The sequence below is a fragment of the Pseudophryne corroboree genome, chromosome 1 (genome assembly GCF_028390025.1).
Source record: "Pseudophryne corroboree isolate aPseCor3 chromosome 1, aPseCor3.hap2, whole genome shotgun sequence".
Taxonomy (NCBI): Eukaryota; Metazoa; Chordata; class Amphibia; order Anura; family Myobatrachidae; genus Pseudophryne; species Pseudophryne corroboree.
In genome coordinates, this window is record NC_086444.1 from 1,010,959,765 (window position 1) to 1,010,986,736 (window position 26,972).

The 26,972-nt window shown below is 46.5% G+C and overlaps 1 protein-coding gene across 4 annotated transcripts in view; it reads right to left on the reverse strand.

Annotated features, from left to right (window-relative positions):
• The window catches only part of FBXO8 (F-box protein 8), a 131,256-nt gene that overhangs the window by 79,585 nt on the left and 24,699 nt on the right, over window positions 1-26,972 (reverse strand). For 2 of the 4 annotated variants that reach the window (XM_063920644.1, XM_063920643.1), the window contains exon 1: window positions 1,016-1,305. The exons of the other annotated variants lie outside the window; for them this stretch is intronic. The gene's annotated coding sequence lies outside the window, so the exon portion shown is untranslated. Of the gene's footprint in view, window positions 1-1,015; window positions 1,306-26,972 lie in introns of those variants that run through there. 4 annotated transcript variants of the gene reach the window in all.

Here is a 26,972-nt window from a genome sequence, read left to right on the forward strand (position 1 = left end):
CATGTGCTGACCAATTGTTATAACATATCTTACTTACAACAGTGAACAAAGCCAGTATTTGGCTGCCACGGCCATGATTCAGATTTGCAGTCTTTAGGATAATATCATTATAAATAATAGTAAGAGAAAGTGTATATCCATGTTTTAGACATGGCAGGGAAACTGCTTATTAGTAATTGCTGGTGTCTTACTCATGCAGACAGACAATACAAAAAATACAAAGACAGACAACTTGCGCAACTCAGTAAATAGCACTAAGGTGTCTCTATAAATATATATCTGGCCAAGTGCCGTGCACGCCAGCAATATGCCTGATCCCAAATTCCCCTTAACACCCCTGCGCCTTCAATGGAGGAGAGATGTAACACAGGAAATTCTGGAAATACAACAGGAAAAACAACAAGAAGCATGGTTAATATGTCCCCATGCTCACAGTATAACACAAAGTGCCGACTTATAATTATGTAGGCAGATTTCATAAACATCATATGTTGCACTCAAACCTGCACATATAACTTGTATCCTGTTTTAACAAAGACTTCATAGCCTATTGTAATACATATGCAGCGCTGCTGTACTCCCTTTATCAATAAGAGTTGAATCATGAGCTTTTATCCAGTGACCCTGACATTTCCGTGTTCAGGGAACATCACTGTGGCAGCAAAGTTACTCACGAGGCTATGGAGCCTACCTTTTGACTCTCATTTGTGTGCCCCCCCGTGCTCCGTGTACCGTTCTCTATACACGGAGCCGGCTATGGTGGAGAGGGAGCCCAAGCGGCATCGAGGGCCGGGGAGCGCGCTGTATAGAGCCGTGGAGCGGCCTATGCATAAAACCATGTGGCCGACGTGGCTCAGAGCGGCGGGGGAGACCGCCTAAACAGCGGCGCTGGAAGCGGCGGCGGGTGACTGACGGCAGCGGCGGGCTGCCACACACACACACACACACACACACACACACACAGTATCCCACACAGTGGGGCGGCAGCGTGAGCTGACCGCCCCGTTCAACATACCTGGACCCTGTGGTGAGGGCTATGACGGGCCTTCTCTGTAAGTTCCGTCCAGCCTTTACTGCAGGTTTTAGTCCTGCACGTGGTAGTGAGGGAGCTCTTTTTAGAGAGGTCCGACACCCACAGCTGCTAAAGCAGCCTTCACTATCCCAGGAGGTCCGACACCCACAGCTGCTAAAGCAGCCTTCACTATCCCAGACCCACGCCTATTGGAAGGGGGGAAGGGATGTGGTAAATCGTTGAAAAAAGAAAAAACTTAGAAAAAATTCCTTCTAACTGTGTTGAGCACAGAAAAACACTGAGGTACTCAGGGATATGGAGGGGAGGTGTAGTTTCAAAATTAATTTATTCAGTGCCTTCTTCCTGTGGAAGCCGTCCATATCCCAAGAGTACTCCAGTGACCCCTAGTGGATGAAAAAGAAAAGGGGGACTGTCTGCTGTAATGTGTAAAAGTGGCTCTACATGGTGTAGTAATTTGAATAATGGAGACTACTGCCGTTTCTTGCACACAGCGCTAAAATGCCTAGTTACGGCACTGCTAGAAGGTATTTAGTAAAAATATATTACTAAACATGAAATAATGCATATGGCTTGTGGATTAAATAGATCACATATTTAACTAGCATCAAAATAACCATATATACATAACAATCAGAAAAAAAAATGAAGAATCCACATATGTAGTCGGTATGTGCAGCTGGATTGCCTTGATCGCAACCTAATAATAATAATAATAATAATAATAATAATAATAATAATAAGGCTAAGTCCAGCTGAATTACAGCCTCAAGTGCTTCTAAGGAAACCGAGGGGCAATATCAAGCAAGGCTGAGCGTGACCCCATCAGGGCCGTAACCAGGCATTTTGGTGAGCTGTGCCAGAAAGAGAATGTGTTCTCCCCCTTCCCGATTCAAAACAGGAACAACGCTAGCTGAAGGCGCTGGGCAAAAATATAGGGGCGTAGCTTTATGGGGAAGGGGCGTGGCCACAGTATAGTACCAATTCACATTACACCACACAGTAGTATCAGTTATTCACATTACACAGCACAGCAGTACCCCTTATACACATTACACCTGACCATACCGTAGTACCCTGGCCCTTATACACTTTAAGCCGCACAGTACAGCCGCTTAAACATATTATACCACAGTAGAGCTTGTCCTCCTCATTCCTTATGCACCCTCCCCCCCCCCCTCAGCTGCTGTGCATCATCATCATTACTCCTCCTCGTTATTTCAACGCCTCATTATCAATCCTCCCCATTCATACTTAGTAGCCAGGACCCAGGAAGCACTGGGGTGGGTGAGGCAGAAACTGCAGGCATAGAATTGTCATCCAGCAGTGGACTGGGATCAGTAAGGGTACAGAGGTAACGGGGTGAGTGGAGGGTGCCCAGGTCAAGGTTCAGGGGGACAGGGACAGTGTGAGAATACAGCACGCCTTTTAAAAGGAGATCACCAAAATTCTTGCAGACATTTAGTAGGAAGAAACTAAGCAGGGCAATGGCCAGATCAGAGTCTGCAGCAAGAGCCAACAAGGAAATAGGAGCCACACATTGTGCTCCTCTTACCCTTCAGCAGCAGTGAAAGAGTTAAGCCGTCCAGACAGCAGGAGGAGTCCCCGAACAGGTGGTCACCCAACACCTGCTTACTGTACCTGGCTTTTCTGGAAGCTCGCAAATGCACCCAGGGCGCCATCGGTGAGCTTGACTTAAAAGACGGACACACTGCCTTCGACCCACCAGCAGGACAGCCCGTAACTCCATTCCTCCTGCAGCGCCTGCATGACGTCTCTCCCTTCTGACTGCAGGAGACAAGGGAACTGGGAGGGGGCGGAGCACATGGGCGGGCAGTTATCAGCGCTACCTGCTGTAATGTATATAGTGCTACAGACATTGCAACAGGCAGTGGCGGGTGGATGCAGGTGCCGGGTCACAGTGGATGTGGGGGTGCAGCCAGTTCTCCGCTCACAGGGCATATGTAAAAATAAGAATTTACTTACCGATAATTCTATTTCTCGTAGTCCGTAGTGGATGCTGGGGACTCCGTAAGGACCATGGGGAATAGCGGCTCCGCAGGAGACTGGGCACAAAAGTAAAGCTTTAGAACTACCTGGTGTGCACTGGCTCCTCCCCCTATGACCCCCCTCCAAGCCTCAGTTTGGATACTGTGCCCAGACGAGCGTACACAATAAGGAAGGATTTTGAATCCCGGGTAAGACTCATACCAGCCACACCAATCACACCGTACAACTCGTGATCTAAACCCAGTTAACAGCATGATAACAGAGGAGCCTCTAGAAAAGATGGCTCACTACAGCAATAACCCGATTTTTTGGTAACAATAACTATGTACCAGTATTGCAGACAATCCGCACTTGGGATGGGCGCCCAGCATCCACTACGGACTACGAGAAATAGAATTATCGGTAAGTAAATTCTTATTTTCTCTAACGTCCTAAGTGGATGCTGGGGACTCCGTAAGGACCATGGGGATTATACCAAAGCTCCCAAACGGGCGGGAGAGTGCGGAGGACTCTGCAGCACCAAATGAGAGAACTCCAGGTCCTCCTCAGCCAGGGTATCAATTTTGTAGAATTTTACAAACGTATTTGCTCCTGACCAAGTAGCTGCTCGGCAAAGTTGTAAAGCCGAGACCCCTCGGGCAGCCGCCCAAGATGAGCCCATCTTCCTTGTGGAGTGGGCATTTACAGATTTTTGGCTGTGGCAGGCCTGCCACAGAATGTGCAAGCTGAATTGTACTACAAATCCAACGAGCAATAGTCTGCTTAGAAGCAGGAGCACCCAGCTTGATGGGTGCATACAGGATAAACAGCGAGTCAGATTTTCTGACTCCAGCCGTCCTGGAAACATATTTTCAGGGCCCTGACAACGTCTAGCAACTTGGAGTCCTCCAAGTCCCTAGTAGCCGCAGGCACCACAATAGGTTGGTTCAGGTGAAACGCTGAAACCACCTTAGGGAGAAACTGAGGACGAGTCCTCAATTCCGCCCTGTCCGAATGGAAAATCAGATAAGGGCTTTTACAGGATAAAGCCGCCAATTCTGACACGCGCCTGGCCCAGGCCAGGGCCAACAGCATGACCACTTTCCATGTGAGATATTTTAACTCCACAGATTTAAGTGGTTCAAACCAATGTGACTTTTGGAACCCAAAAACTACATTGAGATCCCAAGGTGCCACTGGAGGCACAAAAGGAGGCTGTATATGCAGTACCCCTTTTACAACGTCTGAACTTCAGGGACTGAAGCTAGTTCTTTTTGGAAGAAAATTGACAGGGCCGAAATTTGAACCTTAATGGACCCCAATTTCAGGCCCATAGACACTCCTGTTTGCAGGAAATGTAGGAATCGACCCAGTTGAATTTCCTCCGTCGGGCCTTACTGGCCTCGCACCACGCAACATATTTTCGCCAAATGAGGTGATAATGTTTTGCGGTTACATCCTTCCTGGCTTTGATCAGGATAGGGATGACTTCATCCGGAATGCCTTTTTTCCTTCAGGATCCGGCGTTCAACCGCCATGCCGTCAAACGCAGCCGCGGTAAGTCTTGGAACAGACAGGGTCCTTGCTGGAGCAGGTCCCTTCTTAGAGGTAGAGGCCACGGATGCTCCGTGAGCATCTCTTGAAGTTCCGGTTACCAAGTCCTTCTTGGCCAATCCGGAGCCACGAATATAGTGCTTACTCCTCTCCATCTTATCAATCTCAGTACCTTGGGTATGAGAGGCAGATGAGGGAACACATACACTGACTGGTACACCCACGGTGTTACCCGAGCGTCTACAGCTATTGCCTGAGGGTCCCTTGACCTGGCGCAATACCTGTCGAGTTTTTCCCAACGGTTTATAATCATGTGGAAGACTTCTGGGTGAAGTCCCCACTCTCCCGGGTGGAGGTCGTGTCTGCTGAGGAAGTCTGCTTCCCAGTTGTCCACTCCCGGAATTGCTGACAGTGCTATCACATGATTTTCCGCCCAGCGAAGAATCCTTGCAGCTTCTGCCATTGCCCTCCAGCTTCTTGTGCCACCCTGTCTGTTTACGTGGGTGACTGCCGTGATGTTGTCCGACTGGATCAACACCGGCTGACCTTGAAGCAGAGGTCTTGCTAAGCTTAGAGCATTGTAAATGGTCCTTAGCTTCAGGATATTTGTGAAGTGATGTCTCCAGGCTTGACCATAAGCCCTGGAAATTCCTTCCCTGTGTGACTGCTCCCCAGCCTCGCAGGCTGGCATCCGTGGTCACCAGGACCCAGTCCTGAATGCCGAATCTGCGGCCCTCTAGAAGATGAGCACTCTGCAACCAACACAGGAGGGACACCCTTGTTCTTGGTGACAGGGTTATCCGCTGATGCATCTGAAGATGCGACCCGGACCATTTGTCCAGCAGGTCCCACTGGAAAGTTCTTGCGTGGAATCTGCCGAATGGGATTGCTTCGTAGGAAGCCACCATTTTACCCAGAACCCTTGTGCATTGATGCACTGAGACTTGGCTCGGTTTTAGGAGGTTCCTGACTAGCTCGGATAACTCCCTGGCTTTCTCCTCCGGGAGAAACACCTTTTTCTGGACTGTGTCCAGGATCATCCCTAGGAACAGAAGACGAGTCGTCGGAACCAGCTGCGATTTTGGAATATTGAGAATCCAATCGTGCTGCCGCAACACTACCTGAGATAGTGCTACACCGACCTCCAACTGTTCCCTGGATCTTACCCTTATCAGGGAATCGTCCAAGTAAGGGATAACTAAAATTCCCTTCCTTCGAAGGAATATCATCATTTCGGCCATTACCTTGGTAAAGACCCGGGGTGCCGTGGACCATCCATACGGCAGCGTCTGAACTGATAGTGACAGTTCTGTACTATAAACCTGAGGTACCCTTGGTGAGAAGGGTAATTTTGGACATGAAGGTAAGCATCCTTGATGTCCCGAGACATCATGTAGTCCCCTTCTTCCAGGTTCGCAATCACTGCTCTGAGTGACTCAATCTTGAATTTGAACCTCTGTATGTAAGTGTTCAAAGATTTTAGATTTAGAATCGGTCTCACCGAGCCGTCCGGCTTCGGTACCACAACAGTGTGGAATAATACCCCGTTCCCTGTTGCAGGAGGGGTACCTTGATTATCACCTGCTGGGAATACAGCTTGTGAATGGCTTCCAAAACTGTCTCCCTGTCAGAAGGAGACATCGGTAAAGCCGACTTTAGGAAACGGCGAGGGGGAGACGTCTCGAATTCCAATTTGTACCCCTGAGATATCACCTGAAGGATCCAGGGGTCTACTTGCGAGTGAGCCCACTGCGCGCTGAAATTCATTGAGACGGGCCCCCCACCGTGCCTGATTCTGCTTGTAAAGCCCCAGCATCATACTGAGGGCTTGGCAGAGGCGGGAGAGGGTTTCTGTTCCTGGGAACTAGCTGATTTCTGCAGCCTTTTTCCCCTCCCTCTGTCACGGGGCAGAAATGAGGAACCTTTTGCCCGCTTGTCCACGAAAAGACTGCGCCTGATAATACGGCGTCTTCTCATGTTGAGAGGCGACCTGGGGTACAAACGTGGATTTCCCAGCTGTTGCCGTGGCCACCAGGTCTGAAAGACCGACCCCAAATAACTCCTCCCCTTAATAAGGCAATACTTCCAAATGCCGTTTGAAATTCGCATCACCTGACCACTGTCGTGTCCATAACCCTCTACTGGTAGAAATGGACAACGCACTTAGACTTGATGCCAGTCGGCAAATATTGCGCTGTGCATCACGCATATATAGAAATGCATCTTTTAAATGCTCTATAGGCAAAAATATACTGTCCCTATCTAGGGTATCAATATTTTCAGTCAGGGAATCCGACCACGCCAACCCAGCACTGCACATCCAGGCTGAGGCGATTGCTGGTCGCAGTAGAACACCAGTATGTGTGTAAATACATTTTAGGATACCCTCCTGCTTTCTATCAGCAGGATCCTTAAGGGCGGCCATCTCAGGAGAGGGTAGAGCCCTTACAAGCGTGTGAGCGCTTTATCCACCCTATGGGGTGTTTCCCAACGCACCCTAACCACTGGCGGGAAAGGATATAATGCCAATAACATTTTAGAAATTATCAGTTGTTATCGGGGGAAACCCACGCATCATCACACACCTCATTTAATTTCTCAGATTCAGGAAAACTACAGGTAGTTTTTCCTCACCGAACATAATACCCCTCTTTGGTGGTACTCGTATTATCAGAAACGTGTAAAACATTTTTCATTGCCTCCATCATGTAACGTGTGGCCCTACTGGAAGTCACATTTGTCTCTTCACCGTCGACACTGGAGTCAGTATCCGTGTCGGCGTCTATATCTGCCATCTGAGGTAACGGGCGCTTTAGAGCCCCTGACGGCCTATGAGACGTCTGGACAGGCACAAGCTGAGTAGCCGGCTGTCTCATGTCAACCACTGTCTTTTATACAGAGCTGACACTGTCACGTAATTCCTTCCAACAGTTCATCCACTCAGGTGTCGACCCCCTAGGGGGTGACATCACTATTACAGGCAATCTGCTCCGTCTCCACATCATTTTTCTCCTCATACATGTCGACACAAACGTACCGACATACAGCACACACACAGGGAATGCTCTGATAGAGGACAAGACCCCACTAGCCCTTTGGGGAGACAGAGGGAGAGTTTGCCAGCACACACCAGAGCGCTATATATATATATATATACACACACACACAGGGATAACCTTATATAAGTGTTTTTCCCGTTATAGCTGCTGTATCTTTAATACTGCGCGTAATTAGTGCCCCCCCTCTCTTTTTTAACCCTTTCTGTAGTGTAGTGACTGCAGGGGAGAGCCAGGGAGCTTCCCTCCAACTGAGCTGTGAGGGAAAATGGCGCCAGTGTGCTGAGGAGATAAGGCCGCCGATAAGGGGGCGGAGCCTATCTCCCGTTTTTCTATGTATTCTGGCAGGGGTTAAATGCATCCATATAGCCCAGGAGCTATATGTGATGCATTTTTTGCCATCCAAGGTGTTTTTATTGCGTCTCAGGGCGCCCCCCCCCCCCCCCCCAGCGCCCTGCACCCTCAGTGACCGGAGTGTGAAGTGTGCTGAGAGCAATGGCGCACAGCTGCAGTGCTGTGCGCTACCTTGTTGAAGACAGGACGTCTTCTGCCGCCGATTTTCCGGACCTCTTCTGTCTTCTGGCTCTGTAAGGGGGCCGGCGGCGCGGCTCTGGGACCCATCCATGGCTGGGCCTGTGATCGTCCCTCTGGAGCTAATGTCCAGTAGCCTAAGAAGCCCAATCCACTCTGCACGCAGGTGAGTTCGCTTCTTCTCCCCTTAGTCCCTCGATGCAGTGAGCCTGTTGCCAGCAGGTCTCACTGAAAATAAAAAACCTAAAACTAAACTTTTCACTAAGCAGCTCAGGAGAGCCACCTAGTGTGCACCCTTCTCGTTCGGGCACAAAAATCTAACTGAGGCTTGGAGGGGGGTCATAGGGGGAGGAGCCAGTGCACACCAGGTAGTTCTAAAGCTTTACTTTTGTGCCCAGTCTCCTGCGGAGCCGCTATTCCCCATGGTCCTTACGGAGTCCCCAGCATCCACTTAGGACGTTAGAGAAATACCTTTAAACCTGACTCCTATACCCACATAGATTTTTAATTTCAATTCTATACCAAAGCCCACACATATTTAGCCTGTAATTTCAGCTAAATATAATATTTCTCTAACGTCCTAGAGGATGCTGGGACTCCGTAAGGACCATGGGGATAGACGGGCTCCGCAAGAGACATGGGCACTTTAAGAAAGACTTTGGATCTGGGTGTGCACTGGCTCCTCCCTCTATGCCCCTCCTCCAGACCTCAGTTTGATACTGTGCCCAGTGGAGACTGGGTGCATTTCAGGGAGCTCTCCTGAGTTTCCTGTAAAGAAAGTATTTTAGTTAGGTTTTTTTATGTTCAGGGAGCCTGCTGGCAACAGACTCCCTGCATCGAGGGACTGAGGAGAGAGAAACAGACCCACTTCTCTGAGTTTCAGGGCTCTGTTTCTTAGGCTACTGGACACAATTAGCTCCAGAGGGATCGGTACGCAGGTCTCACCCTCGCCGTCCGTCCCAGAGCCGCGCTGCCGTCCTCCTCGCAGAGCCGGAAGATAGAAGCCGGGTGAGTATGAGAGGAAAAGACTTCAGAGGCGGCAGAAGACAGCTTGATCTTCAAAGAGGTAACGCACAGCAGTGAAGCTGTGTGCCATTGCTCCCATTCACCTCACACACATTGGTCACTGAAAAGGTGCAGGGCGCAGGGGGGGGCGCCCTGGGCAGCAATATAAACCTCTCCTGTGGCAAATGTACATATATACATGTACAGCTGGGCACTGTACATGTATATAAAGAGCCCCCGCCATGTTTTTAAGAATTTTGAGCGGGACAGAAGCCCGCCGCCGAGGGGGCGGGGCTTCTCCCTCAGCACTCACCAGCGCCATTTTTCTCCACAGCACAGCTGAGAGGAAGCTCCCCGGACTCTCCCCTGCTTGATACCATGGTGAAAGAGGGTTTTAAAGTAGAGGGGGGGGCACATAATTGGCGCATATACATACTTGAAAAGCGCTACTGGGTAAACATTCTGTGTTTTTTCCTGGGTCATATAGCGCTGGGGTGTGTGCTGGCATACGCTCTCTGTCTCTCCAAAGGGCCTGCTGGGGAACCTGTCTTCAGAAAAGAGCTTCCGTGTGTGTGTGTGGTGTGTCGGTACGCGTGTGTCGACATGTCTGAGGTTGAAGGCTCACCTAAGGAGGAGGGGGAGTGTATGAATGTAAGGTCTCCGTCGGCTGCGCAGACACCTGACTGGATGGATATGTGGAATGTTTTAAGTGCTAATGTTAATTTATTGCACAAAAGATTAGACAAAGCTGAAGCTAGGGTACAGTCAGGGAGTCAACCCATGTCTGTCCCAATGTCGCCGGGACCTACGGGGTCTCAGAAGCGCCCACTATCCCAAATAGTAGACACAGATACCGACACGGATTCAGACTCCAGTGTCGACTACGATGATGCAAAATTACAGCCAAAAGTGGCTAAATGTATTCGATATATGATTATTGCAATAAAAGATGTTTTGCATATCACAGAGGAACCCCCTGTCCCTGACACGAGGGTACACATGTATAAGGGAAAGAAACCTGAGGTCACCTTTCCCTCCTCACATGAGCTGAACGAATTATGCGAAAAAGCGTGGGAAACTCCAGACAAAAAACTGCAGATTCCCAAAAGGATTCTTATAGCGTATCCTTTCCCGCCAAAGGACAGAATACGGTGGAAATCCTCCCCTAGGGTAGACCAGGCTTTGACACGCTTATCAAAAAAGATAGCGCTCCCATCCCAAGATACGGCTACCCTCAAGGATCCTGCTGACCGCAAGCAGGAGGTTACCTTGAAGTCCATTTACACACATTCTGGTACGATACTCAGACCGGCAATTGCGTCGGCCTGGGTTTGTAGTGCTGTAGCAGCATGGACAGATTCCTTATCAGCGGATATTGAGACCCTTGATAAGGATACCATTTTAATGACCCTAGGGCATATAAAAGATGCTGTCTTATATATGAGGGATGTTCAAAGAGACATTAGTTTACTGGGTTCCAGAATAAACGCTATGTCTATTTCTGCTAGGCGAGTCTTATGGACCCGACAGTGGACAGGTGATGCCGACTCAAAGAGGCATATGGAGTTTTTGCCTTACAAGGGTGAGGAATTGTTTGGAGAGGGCCTCTCGGACCTCGTCTCCACAGCTATGGCAGGTAAATCGAATTTTTTGCCTTATATTCCCTCACAATCTAAGAAAGCGCCTCATTATCAAATGCAGTCCTTTCGTTCAAATAAAAGCAAAAGAGTACGTGGATCGTCCTTTCTTGCCAGAGGTAAGGGCAGAGGGAAAAAGCTGCACAACACAGCTAGTTCCCAGGAACAGAAGTCCTCCCCGGCCTCTGCAAAATCCACCGCATGACGCTGGGGCTCCCCTGAGGGAGTCCGCTCCAGTGGAGGCACGTCTTTGACTTTTCAGCCACATCTGGGTTCACTCACAGGTGGATCCCTGGGCAATAGAAATTGTTTCCCAGGGATACAAGCTGAAATTCGAAGAGGTGCCTCCTCGCCGGTTTTTCAAATCAACGCTACCGACTTCTCCCCTGGAAAGGGAGATCGTGTTACATACGATTCACAAATTGTGTCTTCAACAAGTGGTGGTAGAGGTTCCCCTGCTTTAAAGAGGGAAGGGGTACTACTCAACTCTGTTTGTGGTCCCGAAACCGGACGGTTCGGTCAGACCCATTTTGAATTTAAAATCCCTGAACCTTTACTAAAACGGTTCAAATTCAAAATGGAATCGCTAAGAGCGGTCATCGCCAGCCTGGAAGGGGGGGATTTTATGGTATCTCTGGACATAAAGGATGCATACCTGCATGTTCCCATATATCCTCCTCATCAGGCGTACCTGAGATTTGCGGTACAGGATTGTCATTACCAATTTCAGACGTTGTCGTTTGGGCTTTCCACGGCCCCGAGAATTTTCACCAAGGTAATGGCGGAAATGATGGTGCTCCTGCGCAAGCAGGGTGTCACAATTATCCCGTACTTGGACGATCTCCTCATAAAAGCGAGATCACGGGAGAAGTTGCTGAACAGCGTATCACTTTCACTGAAGGTGTTACAGCGACACGGCTGGATTCTCAATATTCCAAAGTCGCAGCTGAATCCTACGACTCGTCTGCCCTTCTTGGGCATGATTCTGGACACAGACCAGAAAAGGGTTTTTCTTCCGATAGAAAAAACGCAGGAACTCATGACTCTAGTCAAGAACCTGTTGAAGCCAAAACAAGTGTCAGTACATCATTGCACTCAAGTCCTGGGAAAAATGGTGGCGACGTACGAAGCCATTCCCTTCGGCAGGTTCCATGCAAGGACTTTCCAATGGGACCTATTGGACAAATGGTCCGGGTCACATCTGCAAATGCATCAGCGGATCACCCTGTCCCCCAGGGCCAGGGTATCTCTCCTGTGGTGGCTGCAGAGTGCTCACCTACTAGAGGGCCGCAGGTTCGGCATTCAGGATTGGATCCTGGTGACCACGGACGCGAGCCTCCGAGGTTGGGGAGCAGTCACACAGGGAAGAAATTTCCAAGGTCTTTGGTCAAGTCAAGAGACTTGTCTTCACATCAACATCCTGGAACTAAGGGCCATATACAACGCCCTACGTCAAGCGGTGAGCTTACTTCGCGACCGACCAGTTCTGATCCAGTCAGACGTCACCGCAGTAGCTCATGTAAACCGCCAGGGCGGCACAAGGAGCAGAGTGACGATGGCGGAAGCCACCAGAATTCTTCGCTGGGCGGAGAATCATGTAAGCGCACTGTCAGCAGTGTTCATTCCGGGAGTGGACAACTGGGAAGCAGACTTCCTCAGCAGACACGACCTGCATCCGGGAGAGTGGGGACTTCATCAGGAAGTCTTCGCACAGATTGCAAGTCGGTGGGGACTGCCCCAAATAGACATGATGGCCTCCCGTCTCAACAAAAAGCTACAAAGGTATTGCGCCAGGTCAAGAGATCCTCAGGCGGTAGCTGTTGACGCCCTAGTGACACCGTGGATGTTCCAGTCAGTCTATGTATTTCCTCCTCTTCCTCTCATACCCAAGGTGTTGAGAATAATAAGAAAAAGAGGAGTGAGAACAATACTCATTGTTCCGGATTGGCCACGAAGGACCTGGTATCCGGATGTGCAGGAAATGCTCACAGAAGATCCGTGGCCTCTTCCTCTAAGACAGGACCTGTTGCAACAGGGTCCCTGTCTGTTCCAAGACTTACCGCGGCTGCGTTTGACGGCATGGCGGTTGAACGCCGGATCCTAGCGGAAAAAGGTATTCCGGATGAGGTCATTCCTACGCTAATAAAGGCTAGGAAGCACGTGACATCTAAACATTATCACCGAATATGGCGAAAATATGTTTCTTGGTGTGAGGCCAGGAATGCTCCTACGAAAGAATTCCATCTAGGCCGTTTTCTTCACTTCCTACAAACTGGAGTGAATTTGGGCCTAAAATTAGGCTCCATTAAGGTTCAGATTTCGGCCTTATCCATTTTCTTTCAAAAGGAATTGGCCTCTCTACCTGAAGTACAGACTTTTGTGAAGGGAGTACTGCATATTCAGCCTCCTTTTGTACCTCCGGTGGTGCCTTGGGACCTTAACGTGGTGTTAAGTTTCCTTAAGTCACATTGGTTTGAACCACTTAGAACAGTGGAGTTGAAATATCTCACTTGGAAGGTGGTCATCTTTTTAGCCTTGGCTTCGGCTAGGCGAGTTTCGGAATTAGCGGCTTTATCACAAAAAAGCCCCTATCTGGTTTTCCATATGGATAGAGCGGAATTGCGGACCCGTCCTACATTCCTACCTAAGGTGGTCTCATCCTTTCATATGAAACAAACTATTGTCGTGCCTGTGGCTACACGTGACTTGGAGGATTCCGAGTCCCTTGATGTGGTCAGGGCTTTGAAAATTTACGTGGCCAGAACGGCTAGGATCAGAAAAACAGAAGCACTGTTTGTCCTGTATGGAGCCAACAAGGTCGGCGGCCCTGCTTCAATGCAGACTATTGCTCGCTGGATCTGTAACACGATTCAGAAGGCGCATTCTACAGCAGGATTGCCGTTACCAAAATTGGTTAAGGCCCATTCCACTAGGAAGGTGGGCTCGTCTTGGGCGGCTGCCCGAGGGGTCTCAGCACTACAGCTGTGCCGAGCTGCTACTTGGTCGGGGTCAAACACCTTTGCAAAGTTGTATAAGTTTGATACCCTGACTGAGGAGGACCTCCTGTTTGCTCAATTGGTGCTGCAGAGTCATCCGCACTCTCCCGCCCGTTTGGGAGCTTTGGTATAATCCCCATGGTTCTTACGGAGTCCCAGCATCCTCTAGGACGTTAGAGAAAATAAGATTTAAACCTACCGGTAAATCTTTCTCTCGTAGTCCGTAGAGGATGCTGGGCGCCCGTCCCAAGTGCGGACTTCTTCTGCAAGACTTGTATATAGTTTTGCTTACATAAGGGTTATGTTATAGTTTTCATCGGTCTTGGACTGATGCTTTGTTGTTTTCATACTGTTAACTGGTTAGTATATCACAAGTTATACGGTGTGATTGGTGTGGCTGGTATGAATCTTGCCCTTGGATTAACAAAAATCCTTTCCTCCTACTGTCCGTCTCCTCTGGGCACAGTTTCTCTAACGGAGGTCTGGAGGAGGGGCATAGAGGGAGGAGCCAGTGCACACCCAGATCCAAAGTCTTTCTTAAAGTGCCCATGTCTCCTGCAGAGCCCGTCTATCCCCATGGTCCTTACGGAGTCCCAGCATCCTCTACGTACTACGAGAAAAAGATTTACCGGTAGATTTAAAATCTTATTTTCACAATCGCACACAGATATGCAAGCGTTGCGTATCAAATTAATCAGTGCAGTCTCATGAAGAGGCACTGTCGCAGTGTGTTGTAACTAAGCCGCAAATCCAGGTAAAAAAAATAAATACTAAAATATATATTATATATATATATATATATATATATATATATATATATATATATATATATATATATATATATATATATATATATATATATATATATATATATAAGTCCGGCACTCCATACTCCACAATAAACTGCGTCGGTGCCCTCAAAGGATGGTTTGTATAATATGCAGAGGTGCGGCTCTCAGACTTGAAAAAAATGACACTTAGATCTGTGTTGACTTCACCACAGATCTAAGTGTCATTTTTTTTCAAGTCTGAGTGCCGCACCTTTGCATGTTTAGAGAGATATATATATATATATATATATATATATATATATATATATATATACATACATACATATATATACACACACACACACACACACACACACACACACACTACACACACACACATTTTATTTATTAATTGTATGCTGCCCTCTCTGATAGTTGCTGAGCGTGTGAAGACACTGACCACCGATGTCTGCATCTATCTTTTCAAAGTACTTCTGGTGCACAAATGAATGTTTATTGTCACACTGCCCAGAAACCTGGTTGTTTGGGGACAAATACTGTAAATATGGCCAGATTGTAAAGCATGTACTCTGTACTGCATTGGCATTAATTACCTAATTGCGCAACTTAAAATTTAGCTAGAATTTAGAGCTTTGCTGCTGAATAATACAAGTGTGTGACTGTAATTTCTGTCCCTGTGTATTCATCATTGTATAGTACATTCTACCTAAGAATCCTTCTTGGTTTTCTCTAGCATTGCTTAACAAATTATATTCTGTAACTTCTGCAATACAAAGGCACTGTATTGCTTTTTGATATGTCTACGATTTTAGAAGGGTAGACGAGTGTGCTAAATATAGATCACAGGCAATCTGATCTTACAGAATTACCGCGTATGTAGTCTTGGCTGGCACTTTTTAGAAGTGAGACACTGTGCAGACCTCACTGTCCCATACATTTGTGACAGCCGAGAGAGGTGAAATGAGGTAGAGACTGTTTACATTTGAACAAGAGTACAATATTGTTTAGATGGTAGGGGAAAAAGGTACAGTAAACAGATGCAATTACCATGGTGAACAAAGAGTGAGCTAGACTGAAAGCCAACAGAACTAAAAGCTACAGGCTGGAGTTCTACAAACATTTAATATAATCGAATCAGATTCAGAGCTTGATGGGAATTCTGAAACCTTCTATAGCCACCACTGTAGGACTTTATTTTTTAATATAATCTGAACTGCAAAATACATATTTTGCTTGCTGCAAAATAACTGTTTAAATGCCTTACAGGAAACAGGCTAAATGCCGGCACTATGCAAGATTTTGACCATAAACTGTCAGAAGAAGCGGGTAGTGGTCCTGTGAAACGCATAAAAATTCATGCAGAAATATATATATATATATATATATATATATATATATATATATATATATATATATATAATATAATATACATACACACTGCTCAAAAAAATAAAGGGAACACTAAAATAACACATCCTAGATCTGAATGAATGAAATATTCTTATTAAATACTTTGTTCTTTACATAGTTGAATGTGCTGACAACAAAATCACACAAAAATTATCAATGGAAATCAAATTTATTAACCCATGGAGGTCTGGATTTGGAGTCACACTAAAAGTTAAAGGGGAAAAACACACTACAGGCTGATCCAACTTTGATGTAATGTCCTTAAAACAAGTCAAAATGAGACTCGGTAGTGTGTGTGGCCTCCACGTGCCTGTATGACCTCCCTATAACGCCTGGGCATGCTCCTGATGAGGTGGCGGATGGTCTGCCTTTGTAACAGTTTTGACTTCGCAGGCGTCCCTGCAATGTGTACTATCTCGTGAACTGTCCGTTCAGTTTATGGAAGAAGGAATGGTAAAATGTTACCTCAGTTGTTTAATCATTCCGGGCTGTCCCAAAGATCACAGATGTCACCACAATAATTATTGGACAGATGTTATGTACTTTTATCCTTCCTTTAAGCAACGGAATAACTCAGCAGTCTCTGTATGTAATATATGAGGGCGTTCAGGTGTCAGAGTGTCCATATATCAGCACAACGGCATTCTCCATGCGGTTATATCGAGCTGATAATGAAATCCTCCCGTTAGCCCCAGGTGCCGCAACTGCCTCTATTTAAGATGTAATTTAAACTCAGATAAGGGAGCGCACTCCTTATTCCCCCTTAGCACTGGGGTCTGGATAACCGGGTACTGAGTGGAATAATGTAGTGGAGGCAGCAAGCGTTTCCTTGAATAATTAAATATGCCGGCCGGCTATAAACTCACTCGTTCCACATACGCGTTTCTCCGCCTTCATGTGTCCTCGGCGGCTTCCTCAATGTGAGTCTGTTTCTGATCGTTTGAGTAGACACATGCACATTTGTGGCTTGCTGAAGGTCATTTTGCAGGGCTCTGGCAGTGCTCCTCCTGTTCCTCCTCGCACAAAGGCGGAGGTAGTGGTCCTGCTGCTGGGTTGTTGCCCTCCTACGGCCTCCTCCACGTCTCCTGATGTACTGGCCTGTCTCCTGGTAGTGCCTCCATGCTCTGGACACTACGCTGACAGACACAGCAAACCTTCTTGCCACAGCTCGCATTGATGTGCCATCCTGGATGAGCTGCACTACCTGAGCCACTTGTGTGGGTTGTAGACTCCGTCTCATGCTACCACTAGAGTGAAAGCACCGCCAGCTTTCAAAAGTGACCAAAACATCAGCCTGAAAGCATAGGAGCTGAGAAGTGGTCTGTGGTCACCACCTGCAGAACAACTCCTTTATTGGGGGTGTCTTGCTAATTGCCTATAATTTCCACCTGTTGTCTATTCCATTTGCACAACAGCATGTGAAATTGATTGTCAATCAGTGTTGCTTCCTAAGTGGATAGTTTGATTTCACAGAAGTGTGATTGACTTGGAGTTAAACAACACAATGTAAGTGTTCCCTTTTTTTTTTTTTGAGCAGTGTATATACAGGTTGAGTATCCCATATCCAAATACTCCGAAATACGGACTTTTTTGAGGGAGAGAGAGATAGTGAAACCTTTGTTTTCTGATGGCTCAATGTACACAAACTTTGTTTAATACATAAAGTTATTAAAAAATAAGATTTTACTCACCGGTAAATCTATTTCTCGTAGTCCGTAGTGGATGCTGGGACTCCGTAAGGACCATGGGGATTAGCGGCTCCGCAGGAGACTGGGCACAACTAAAGAAAGCTTTAGGACTACCTGGTGTGCACTGGCTCCTCCCACTAAGACCCTCCTCCAGACCTCAGTTAGAATACTGTGCCCGGAAGAGCTGACACAATAAGGAAGGATTTTGAATCCCGGGTAAGACTCATACCAGCCACACCAATCACACCGTACAACTCGTGATACTATACCCAGTTAACAGTATGAAATATAACTGAGCCTCTCAACAGATGGCTCAACAATAACCCTTTAGTTAGGCAATAACTATAAACCAGTATTGCAGACAATCCGCACTTGGGATGGGCGCCCAGCATCCACTACGGACTACGAGAAATAGATTTACCGGTGAGTAAAATCTTATTTTCTCTGACGTCCTAAGTGGATGCTGGGACTCCATAAGGACCATGGGGATTATACCAAAGCTCCCAAACGGGCGGGAGAGTGCGGATGACTCTGCAGCACCGAATGAGCAAAGGCAAGGTCCTCCTCAGCCATGGTATCAAACTTGTAGACTCTTACAAAAATGTTTTAACCCGACCAAGTAACAGCTCAGCAAAGTTGTAAAGCCGAGACCCCTCGGGCAGCCGCCCAAGAAGAGCCCACTTTCCTCGTGGAATGGGCTTTTACAGATTTAGGGTGCGGCAGTCCAGCCGCAGAATGTGCAAGTTGAATCGTGCTACAGATCCAGCGAGCAATCGTCTGCTTAGAAGCAGGAGCACCCAGCTTGTTGGGTGCATACAGGAGAAATAGCGAGTCAGTTTTCCTGACTCCAGCTGTCCTGGAAACATACTTTTCAGGGCCCTGACTACATCCAGTAACTTGGAATCCTCCAAGTCCCAAGTAGCCGCAGGCACCACAATAGGTTGGTTCACATGAAAAACTGATACCACCTTAGGAAGGAATTGGGAACGAGTCCTCAATTTCGGGTTATCCATATAAAATACAGATAAGGGCTTTTGTATGACAAAGCCGCCAATTCTGATACACGCCTGGCCGACGCCAAGGCCCACAGAATGACCACTTCCCACGTGAGGTATTATAGCTCCACGGATTTAAGCGGCTCAACCCAATGCGACTTCAGGAAATCCAACACCACGTTGAGATCCCACGGTGCCACTGGAGGCACAAACGGGGGCTGACTATGCAGCACTCCCTTAACAAAAGTCTGAACTTCAGGCAGTGAAGCCAGTTAAATTTTGGAAGAAAATCGATAGAGCCGAAATCCGGACCTTAATGGAACCCAATTTTAGGCCCATAGTCACCTCTGACTGTAGGAAGTGCAGAAATCGATCTAGCTGAAATTTCTCCTTTGGGCCTTCCTGGCCTCACAGTACGCAACATATTTCCGCCATATGCGGTGATAATGGTTTGCGTTCACTTCTTTCCTAGCTTTAAATAGCGTAGGGATAACTTCCTCCGGAATTCCCTTTTCCTTCAGGATCCGGCGTTCAACCGCCATGCCGTCAACGCAGCCGCGGTACGTCTTGGAACAGACAGGCCCCCCTGCTGCAGCAGGTCCTGTCTGAGCGGCAGAGGCCATGGGTCCTCTGAGATCATTTCTTGGAGTTCTGGTTACCAAGCTCTTCTTGGCCAACCCGGAACAATGAGTATAGTTCTTACTCCTCTCCTTCTTATTATTCTCATTACCCTGGGTAAGAGAGGCAGAGAAGGGAACCCATACACCGACTGGTACACCCACGGTGTTACCAGAGCGTCCACAGCTATCGCCTGAGGGTCCTTGACCGGGTGGAGGTCGTGTCTTCTGAGAAAGTCTGCTTCTCAGTTGTCCACTCCGGGAATGAACACTGCTGACAGTGCTAACACATGATTTTCCGACCATCGGAGAATCCTTATGGCTTCTGCCATCGCCATCCTGCTTCTTGTGCCGCCCTGTCGGTTTACATGAGCGACCGCCGTGATGCAGGGGTCTAGCCTGACTTAGGGCATTGTAAATGGCCCTCAGTTCCAGAATATTTATGTGTAGGGAAGTCTCCTGACTTTTCCATAGCCTTGGAAGTTCCTTCCCTGTGTGACTGCCCCCCAGCCTCGAAGGCTGGCATCCGTGGTCACCAGGACCCAGTCCTGTATGCCGAATCTGCGGCCCCCTAGAAGATGAGCACTCTGCAGCCACCACAACAGCGACACCCTGACCCTTGGAGACAGGGTTATCCGCCGATGCATCTGAAGATGCGACCCGGACCACTTGTCCAACAGATCCCACTGGAAAATCCTTGCATGGGACCTGGCGAATGGAATTTCTTCGTAAGAAGCTACCATCTTTCCCAGGGCTCGCGTGCATTGATGCACCGACACCTGTATACGTATTAGGAGGTCTCTGTCTAGAGACGACAACTCCTTGGACTTCTCCTCCGGGAGAAACCCTTTTTATCCTGTTCTGTGTCCAGAACCATACCCAGGAACAGTAGACGCGTCGTAGGAACCAGCTGCGACTTTGGAATATTCAGAATCCAGCCGTGCTGTTGTAGCACTTCCCAAGATAGTGCTACTCCAACGAACAACTGCTCCCTGGACCTCGCCTTTATAAGGAGATCGTCCAAGTATGGGATAATTATTTCGGCCATTACCTTGGTAAATACCTCGGTGCCGGGGACAGACCAACGGCAACGTCTGGAATTGGTAATGACAATCCTGTACCACAATATTGAGGTACTCCTGGTGAAGAGGGTAAATAGGAACATGCAGGTAATCATCCTTGATGTCCAGTGATACCATGAAAATCTCCAGGTTTGCAATAATCGCCCTGAGCGATTCCATTTTGAACTTGAACCTTCGTATATAAGTGTTCAAGGCTTTCAATTTTAGAATGGGTCTCACCGAACCGTCTGGTTTCGGTACCACAACATTTTGGAATAGTAACCCCGGCCTTGTTGAAGGAGGGGTACCTTGATTACACCTGCTGGAAGTACAGCTTGTGAATTGCCGCCAGTACTACCTTTCTCCGAGGGCAGCAGGCAAGGCTGATGTGAGGTAACGGCGAGCGGGAGTCGCCTCGAACTCCAGCCTGTATCCCTGTGATACTATTTGCAGAACCTAGGGATCCACCTGTGGGCAAGCCCACTGGTCCCTGAAGTTCCCGAGACGCGCCCCTACCGCACCTGTCTCCACCTGTGGAGCCCCAGCGTCATGCGGTGGACTCAGAGGAAGCGGGGGAAGATTTTTGATCCTGGGAACTGGCTGCTGGTGCAGCTTTTTCCTTCTTCCCTTGTCTCTGTGCAGAAAGGAAGCGCCTTTGACCCGCTTGCTTTTCTGAAGCCGAAAGGACTGTACCTGAAAATACTGTGCTTTCTTAGGCTGTGAGGAAACCTGAGGTAAAAAATTTTCTTCCCAGCTGTTGCTGTGGATACGAGGTCCCAGAGACCATCCCCAAACAATTCCTCACCCTTATAAGGCAGAATCTCCATGTGCCTTTTACAGGCAGCATCACCTGTCCCCTGCCGGGTTTCTAATACCCTCCTGGCAGAATGGACATTGCATTAATTCTGGATGCCAGCCGGCAAATATCCCTCTGTGCATCCTTTATATATAAGACGACGTCTCTAATATGCTCAATGTTAGCAAAATATTATCCCTGTCTTAGAGTATTAATATTATCTGACAGGGTATCAGACCACGCTGCAGCAGCACTATTTATGCTGAGGCAATTGCAGGTCTCAGTATATAACCTGAGTGTGTATATACAGACTTCAGGATCGCCTCCTGCTTTTTATCAGCAGGTTCCTTCAAGGTGGCCGTATCCTAAGACGGCAGTGCCACCTTTTTTTGACAAACGTGTGAGCGCCTTATCCACCCTAAGGGATATCTCCCAACGTGACCTATCCTCTGGCGGGAAAGGGTACGCCATTAGTAACTTTTTAGAAATTACCAGTTTCTTATCGGGGGAACCCACGCTTCTTTACACACTTCATTCATTCATCTGATGGGGGAACAAAACACTGGCTGCTTTTTCTCCCCAAAAATAAAACCCCTTTTATGTGGTACTTGGGTTCATGTCAGAAAATGCGTAACACATTTTTCATTGCCGAGATCATGTAACGGATGTTCCTAGTGGATTGTGTATATGTCTCAACCTCGTCGACACTGGAGTCAGACTCAGTGTCGACATCTGTGTCTGCCATCTGAGGTAACGGGCGTTTTTTGAGCCCCTGATGGCCTTTAAGACGCCTGGGCAGGCGTGGGCTGAGAAGCCGGCTGTCCCACAGCTGTTACGTCATCCAGAGAGAGTATGCCAGCACACACCAGAGCGCTATATAATGCAGGGATTAACACTATAACAGTGATTTTTCCCCCAATAGCTGCTTGTATACATATATTGCGCCTAAATTTAGTGCCCCCCCTCTCTTTTTAACCCTTTGAGCCTGAAAACTACAGGGGAGAGCCTGGGGAGCTGTCTTCCAGCTGCACTGTGAAGAAAAAATGGCGCCAGTGTGCTGAGGGAGAAGCCCCGCCCCTTTTTCGGCGGACTTTCTCCCGCTTTTTCTGGAATAGTGGCAGGGGTAATTTTACATCTATATAGCCTCTAGGACTATATATGATGTAGATTTGCCAGCCAAGGTGTCATGTATTGCCAGCAGATCTCACTTTAAAATAAAAAACCTAAATATACTTTCTTTCTAGGAGCTCAGGAGAGCCCCTAGTGTGCATCCAGCTCAGCCGGGCACAAGAATCTAACTGGAGGAGGGTCTTAGTGGGAGGAGCCAGTGCACACCAGGTAGTCCTAAAGCTTTCTTTAGTTGTGCCCAGTCTCCTGCGGAGCCGCTAATCCCTATGGTCCTTACGGAGTCCCAGCATCCACTTAGGACGTCAGAGAAATATTGTATTAAATGACCTTCAGGCTGTGTGTATAAGGTGTATATGAAGCATAAATGAATTGTGTGAATGTAGACACACTTTGTTTAATGAACAAAGTTATAAAAAATATTGGCTAAAACTACCTTCAGGCTGTGTGTATAAGGTGTATAAGTAACATAAATGTATTCTGTGCTTAAGGGGGGTACTCACGGGAGAGATGTGTGCTGAGCGATCTTAACACAGACCGCTCAGCACACATCTCTCACCCCGCTCAGCACAGCGCGATGTGCTGAGCGAGGGGGAAAGCCGACGGGGGGCCGCTCACTTCACACAACGGTGAAGTGAGCGACCCGCTAGATTGAGCCTGCATGCAGGCTCAATCTAGCATCGGCGATAGCGATGCGCGGGGCCGCGCATCGCTATCGCTGGAGGGCATACACACAGCAGATCCGTGCTTAAAATCTAAGCAATCTAGCAAGATTGCTTAGATTTTAAGCACGGATCTCTCCGTGTGTACCCCCCTTTAGATTTAGGTCCCATCACCATGATATCTCATTATGGTATGCAATTATTCCAAAATACGGAAAAATCCCATATCCAAAATACCTCTGGTCCAAAGCATTTTGGATAAGGGATACTCAACCTGTACATATATATATACATATATATATATATATATATATATACATACATATATATACATACATATATATATATATACATACATATTATATATATATATATATATATATACATACATACATATTATATATATATATATATATATATATATATATATATATATATATATATATATATATATATATCTCCATTAGGTCCACACTCACTGCTGCAGTCCACAACATAGGCGGTGCTCCATAAAGGGCTCCAGAAGAAGTCCGAAATATATCCAGGAAAATACAGGCACTCACCACTTCCTTGTTGAAGAAAAGATTTATTACCACTCACAGATGTGTCTCACATAGAGACGGTCAACAGCGTGTCAGCAAATTGTGTCGACGTTTCGGCTCCATCTGAGCCTTTTTCAAGACAGGTTAAATCACAACAGGTACAAAACCCAGCAGCCTGTATGTATGTATGTATGTATGTATGTATGTATGTATGTATGTATATATATATATATATATATATATATATATATATATATATATATATATATATACATATACATACATACACACACATATATCTCTATATATATGGCAGGTACAGACCATAAAATAAAAAAAACAATGGTACTGTACAGGCCAAAAAGGTACAGTTGGAGGGTATGCTAGTTTGATATAAGCTTTCATAAGCAAATGACTGTACACATTTGACACTACTAAAAGACATGGGGCCTAATTCAGATATGATCGCAGCACCAAATTTGTTAGCAGTTGGGCAAAACCATGTGCACTGCAGGGGGGGGGGGGGGGGGGGGGGCAGATATAACATGTGCAGAGAGAGTTAGATTTGGGTGTGGTGTGTTCAAACTTAAATCTAAATTGCAGTGTATAAATAAAGCAGCCGGTATTTACCCTGCACAGAAACAATATAACCCACCCAAATCTAACTCTCTCTGCACATGGTATATCTGCCTCCCCTGCAGTGCACATGAATTTGCTAACACATTTGCTGCTGTGATAAGATCTGAATTAACCCCATGGTTCCTCCACCAGTCTGATACTTACAGGCTACAAGTGTTTTCGCACTTCTCATGCACTAGAGCCAAGTATACTCCACTACGGATGATTCAGAGTGTTACATAACGCAGTCAAATCTCTACTTGTGGCAGGAGGGTCGTAAGTGGGTGTTGGCGGGATATTTGAATACAGACAATGTTTACCAAGGGCGTTTTGGCACAACTGTGGGCGATGGAGAGTTGAATGTACGTGAAGATACGCTAGTTCTGAGATTAATTTCTTGCACCAGGGGTGAAGCTGGTGCACACTGGTAATGATGACCGCTATGAAACCAAGTGCTTGGATAGGGGTGGTACGGCAGCATAGGTGGTACTGGAGAATATTCACAATGTTATACACGCACACAACCAACTCTAGAGTGCCTACTACTGTTAGCACCAGTCACCAATATTCATTACACGGCTGCAGAAGATTGAGCAAGTTACTCAAGTATTAGACATATTTTTGCCTAAAAGAAATGTCTAATTCCCCCCCCCCCCTTCATCCCCCAATAAAAAGTAAAATTGCGTTTCTGCCCACTATATTTCAAGCAAGTTCTGTCTTTAACAATATTGCCTCTTTAAATATAGTGGACAAACCAATGGAAGAACTGGCAGCTTTGAAAATAGACTCTTCGTAAATTTAGCCTTAAAATATCACAATCCAGTAATGCACGGGAAGCCTCTCTTGGCAACTGTATACCTATTTAACAGATCAAATCAAGAAAACATGATTCCAGCTGTTGGGTTGCAGAGTTATCAGTTCATGCTCTTGTGATGGGCTACCGACGCTGACCAATCGCATCGACTTTCATTCTGAACTCTAATAGAAAAACAAGACACCCTTGATAAACAGAACTGAAATTGTAACCCAGACACAGAAAAAATGCAAAAGATGAAATAAAATGTTATAAAATGTAAACTAAATCACACATGATCATAGCTGAAAATGAGGACGAGACAGCAGAGAGTGCAAAAATCATGCTCTAGAATGCTGCTCAATGTCTACAGGTAAACACTGTGGATGTAAAGCAGCAACATAGGATAGCTTGGGCAGCCATATTTACTACCTTACGCCAATGCAAGTGTCCGTACTGCTTCCTGCACTGTTTTCCCATCTACAGCTATCAGTATTTGCACTTATGCCTATCCCATGCTGGGGGTAAAAGAACCATCAGAAACAGGTATCCCAACAGCATATGTACGAATCACAATAGCACAGAAGTCTGGCTACAAGACCACGACATGGATCTCTTCTCTGCGGTCACAAACAGGCCACCCAGTTACAGCCAGAAATGCCGACAACTGTCCGCGTATGGAGCCTTTGCCAAGGTGCATATGTGTAGTGTGGTGCATGCATCATTTGTTTAAAAAAATGACGAATGAAGCAGAATTCTGATAGATAAGTCTGCTTGTGGGCCTACGTTCAGGGTAAATACAACATAATTAATTTACATCTTTATATGTAGAAGGCAGAGGATCCCAAACTTTTCTGACTCACAGCGTCCTAGAGGATCAGAACTTTTTTTTCACGGCACCCGTTTCTTGCTGAGAAATTCAGAAAGAAATATTAAATAAAATAAATTGGGTTTATAGGTCATTCGTAGGTTCAGTTGTGTGGTGGGGGACAGGATTAGCTTCTGTTTGTCCACATACATTATGATTGGCAGCCACAAATACTCGTTTTGCCTATTACATGGACCATAATAATTTGAATTGGTTCTTGACCACCAAGCCAGGGCACACACAGTTTGAGAACCACTGGTATAAGGAATCAAACCATAGCAATGAAAATGCTTATGTTAAAACACCACAGAAAAGGTATCATGTCATATAATTGTGTGCTTTACATTCACACTGACTGAACCTCTCAATCCCATTTGCAATGATGAAGTAACTCCTGAATCAAGAATTGGAGACTCGCTGTTCTACTTGTCGAAGAGGCAAAGTAAATAGGGGAACTTTTACTACTGTGTATAGCTCTCTTTTAATCCAAGCAAGCATTTAGTGTGCCTAGTGGGCGATTCAAGTGTTTCTTATGGGCACCCAAAGAAATAAGCACCTATGAGAGCCATTCAATTGTTGCTCTTATAGAGTGCTGATTACTTTATATGTGCCCAATTAGATGGCAGCTAATGCCGTCTAAAGTCCTGGCTAGGACACACAAACTCCCATTTCGGTGCCTAAACCAAATAGATTTTGCACATTTCTCTGTGACGCCTCAGGATGCAGCAAGACGAAATGTCTACCCTATTTGGCTAACAGGCATCTAAATGGAGCAACAACTGAATTGCTCCATTTTACACCCCCTAGAGGAAGCCGTGGGAGAAAGCATTTGTCTCTCCCCCCTAGTGTCTATTAACGTTTGTCTTGTTATAACTTATGTAGATGGAAGAGGGTAAATTTACTAAAGCAACTTTTTTTTTTTTTAGGTGGTTTTCCAAACCCCTGATTTACTTAAGTCAAACCACTGTAAAACCAGTTTAGAAGACTTGGGCAACATTTATTATTTTATGGCTATATAAATGGTGCACACATCAGAAAAATGACCAGTTCATTAACACTGCTACTTTACAGTAATTGTTAAATATTGCTCTCTTAATAAAATTAAAGACTTATCAATGTTATCGGCTTACTCATTCAATACATGATTGCCCTCTTTATAAGTGTATTGTGATTGCTTGCCTTCTGATTGGCTAGAGAGATACATTTTT